This window comes from Carlito syrichta, unplaced genomic scaffold, assembly GCF_000164805.1.
Source record: "Carlito syrichta isolate Samal-C Ts95f unplaced genomic scaffold, Tarsius_syrichta-2.0.1 Scaffold131442, whole genome shotgun sequence".
Classification (NCBI taxonomy): domain Eukaryota; kingdom Metazoa; phylum Chordata; class Mammalia; order Primates; family Tarsiidae; genus Carlito; species Carlito syrichta.
Window position 1 is genome coordinate 68,152 of NW_007075538.1, and position 4,072 is coordinate 72,223.

Below are 4,072 nucleotides of genomic sequence, written 5' to 3' on the forward strand. Positions count from 1 at the left end.
TCCAGACTGGGTGACAGAGTGAGACTCCAACTCAAAAACAAACAAACAAACAAACAAAAAGATGGCATCTCACTCTGTCACCCGGGCTGGAGTGCAGTGGCACACTTTCAGCCACCATAGCTTTGACTTGCTGGACTCAGGCGATCCTTCTGCCCCAGCCTTCCAAGTAGCTGGAACTTCAGACACAAGCCATCATGCCTGGCCTCGTTTTTGTGATTCATTGTAGAGACAAAGTCTCGCCAAGTTGCCCAGGCTGTTCACAAACCCCTAGGCTCAGGCAATCATCTCGCTTTGACCTCCCAAAGTGCTGGGATTACAGACTGATCCACCGCGCCTGGCTGTAACCAGCTCTTAAATCAAGAAACAAAATAAATCACCTAGAAAGAAGTCCTCTCGCCTGAGCCCGAGGGTTCAAGACCCGCCTGGGCAACTTGGCGAGACCTCATCTCTACAATAAATCAAAAAAATTATCCGGGTGTGGTAGCACGCCCCTGTCGTTCCAGCTACTTAGAAGGCTGAGGCAGAAGGATCGCCGGAGCCCAGCAGGTCGAGGCTGCGGTGGCCAGGAGCGGCCACTGTACTCCAGCCTGGGTGACAGAGTGAGACTCCAACTCAAAAAAAAGAAGTCCTCTCTTGTCCTCATCTAGTTACTAATTCCTCCAAGGGTAATCACCATTCTGACTTCTAACTACACGGATTAATTTTTCCTTAACTTGCCTTAATTTCCCTATGCAAATGGGATCTTCAATATGTGATCTGGGCCAGGCGTGGTGGCTCAGTCTGTAATCCCAGCACTTTGGAAGGCCTAGGTGAGATGATTCCCTTAGCCCAGGGGTTCGAGACCAGCCTGGGCAACTTGGCATCTCTACAATAAATCAAAAAATTAGCCGAGCGTGGTGATGTGTGCCTATAGTTCCAGCTTCTTGGGAGGCTGAGGTGGAAGGATCGCCTGAGCCCAGCAAGCCGAGGCTGCGGTGACCATGAGCATGCCACTGTACTCCAGCCCGGGTGGCAGGGTAAGACTTCGACTCAAAAGAAAAAGAACTAGTCCCCACAGGCAGGGTGGCTCATGCCTGTAGTCCCAGGTACCAGGGAGGCTGAAGTGGAAGGATCACTTGAGCACAAGAAGTGAAGGGTACAGCTAGCCATGATCATGCCACTGCACTTCAGCCTGGGTGACAGAGTCAGATCCTGTCTCAAAAAAAAAAAAAAAAAAAATGACGGCTGGGCACAGTGGCTCAAGCCTGTAATCCCAGCACTTTGGGAGGCTGTGATGAGAGGATTGCTTGAGCCCAGGGATTCGAGACCAGCCTGGGCAATTTGGCAAGACCTCATCTCTACAAAAAAACAGCTGGGCACGTGAGCCTGTAGTTTCAGCTACTTGGAAGGCTGAGGTGGCAGGATTGCCTGAGCCCAACAAGTTGAGGCTGCCATGGCTGTGAGCAGCGTGCCATTGCACTGCAGCTTGGGGGACAGAGTGAGACTCCTACTCAAAAAAAAAAAAAAGAAAAAAAATTGTCTCTGCCTATGAACTGTCTAAATGTCAATAGAAAGAACAGACAAGTGTATTGTAGTGGATGTTTTGGGGGATTTTTTTGTTTTGGAGCTGGGGATCTCACTTAGGACTGGAGTGCAGTGGGATCATTAGGCACACACCACTATACCCGGCTAATTTTATGATTTTTCATAGAGGTCTTGCTATGTTGCCTAGGCTGGTCTCAAACTCCTGAGCCCAAGTGATCCTCCCACCTTGGCTTCCCAAAGTGCTAGGATTACAGGTGTGAGCCACCACACCTGCATCATACCTATTTGCTGCAAATATTCTGAAACCCCCTGAATCTGCTGGGTAACAAGATCCAAATTGTACTACCTCCTGGACCAGCTAGAGAATCTCTCTTGCTCTTGGCTCCACCAGCCTTACAGCTTTTCAACATTAGGTATACAAATGTTCGTTACGCAGGTACCCTTGTCGATGAGGTGTGCCCCTCACTTCCCATGGCAGTTTCCTTCAACTGCCAATCCCACCCCATCCCCAGGGCTTTTTCTTTACTGTGTGAGTGAGCTGGGGGGAGGGGTGAAAATTCAGCAACTTGCCCTTTATTTTGGAAAAACAAAAATCCAATGTGCCTCTTCCTCTGGACCTCTAAAACATCTCTGGCCTGGCAGGACACCAACATTTGGCCCCAATCTCTGGGGTGGGGCGGGTGGAGGGGACGGTTGGGGGGGAGAAAGGAGGAGACCATTGGCCCAGGAGAGGCATTATGTTGCTGGGACCCTGCTGGCTGCCACCCCGCAGTGTTTTCCTTTCTTCCTGGCTAATCTAACCCTGGATTTATTGGAGAGATTGAGGTTGGGGGAAGGTGGGGTGGGGTGTTAAAGATGTCCAGGCTGGGAAATGAATGTCTACTTGGTTCTCAAGGGATAATATTGCCCCCTACAGGACATTTTGGAAATCACTGAAGGAAATACGTTTTTTTGTTTGTTTGAGTGGAATCTCTCACTCTGTAGCCTAGGCTGTAGTGAAGTGGTACGCTCACGGCCACCGCAGCCTCCAGCCTCGACCTGCTCCAGCCTTCCAAGTAGCTGGAACCACAGGCATGTGCCACCACACCCAGCTAATTTTTTTTTATTGTAAAGAGAAGGTCTCACCAAGTTGTGCAGGCTGGTCTCCAACGCCTGAGAGGTAGTCCTCTTGCCTCTGCCTCCTAAAGTGCTGGGATTACAGGTGTGAGCCACCGTGCCCTTCCTAATGAGTGTTTTTTGTTTTGTTATGGTTTGGGTTTGGGGTTTTTTGACTGTCATCTGGTTCTCGAGGGAACAGTATTGCTCTGCTGGGGGCAGTTTGGACATGTATGTTTTTGTTGGTGGTCACAACAATGAGGGGTTTGTTACTGAGGACAGGGACAAGGCGTGTTAAGATATCCTGCAATGGCGGGGAGGAAGGGGATGGGATTAACAGTAGCAAATATCTGTCTGGGGATGGGGAAACACCTCTTATCAACAGGGTGCCTAAATGAAACGTAACTGTACACCTAACCCTTAACTGTACCCCACAAAACCATAATAAAAAATATCGATTAATAAAAAAAAAATGATATCCTGCAATAAGCTGGGCTCAGTGACTCAGCCTGTAATCCCACACCTTGGGAAGCTGAGGTGAGTGGATTACCTGAGCCCATGGTTTCGAGAGCTGCCTAGGCAACTTGGTGAGACCTCATCTCTACAATAAATCAAAAAACTAGCTGGGCATGCTAGCGCACGCCTATAGTTCCAGCTACTTGGAAGGCTGAGGCGGAAGGATTGCCAGAGCCCAGCAGGTCGAGGCTGCGGTGGCCGGGAGTGGCCACTGCACTCCAGTCTGGGCGACAGAGGGAGAGTCCAACTCAAAAAAAAAAAAAAGAACAATTTTGCGTGATTTATTTTTTAATTTTTTTAATTAACTCAAAAAAAAGAACAATTTTGCATGATTTATTTATTTTATTTTTATTTTATTTTTTTGCATATTGCCAGTGTAGTGATGGACACCAGTTTTGGCCAACATAGTGTAGTACTCTATTTCAGGTCTCCTCAAAGCTGGGCAGTTGTTGGCAAAGATGACCAACTTCACTTTGTCTTGTTGGATCATCTTCAGAGTCTGTCTGTACCCCAACACGTACTTTCCACTTTTCTTTTTTTTTTTTTTTTTGAGTTGGAGTCTCACTCGGTTGTCCAGACTGGAGTGCAGTGGCCACTCCCGACCACCACAGCCTCGACCTGCTGGGCTCCGGCGATCCTTCCGCCTCAGCCTTCCGAGTAGCCGGAATTACAGGCATGCGCTACCACGCCCGGCTAATTTTTGATTTATTGTAGAGATGAGGTCTTGCCAAGTTACCCAGGCGGGTCTCCAACCCGCAGGCTCATGCAATCCACTCACCTCAGCCTCCCAAAGTGCTGGGATTACAGGCTGAGCCACCGAACCTGGCTAGCCCAGCTAATTTTAAAAAATTTATTGTAGAGATGAAGGCTCGCCAAATTGTCCAGGCCAGTCTCGAACCTTGGGCTCAAGCAATCCTCTCACCTCTGCCTCCCAAAG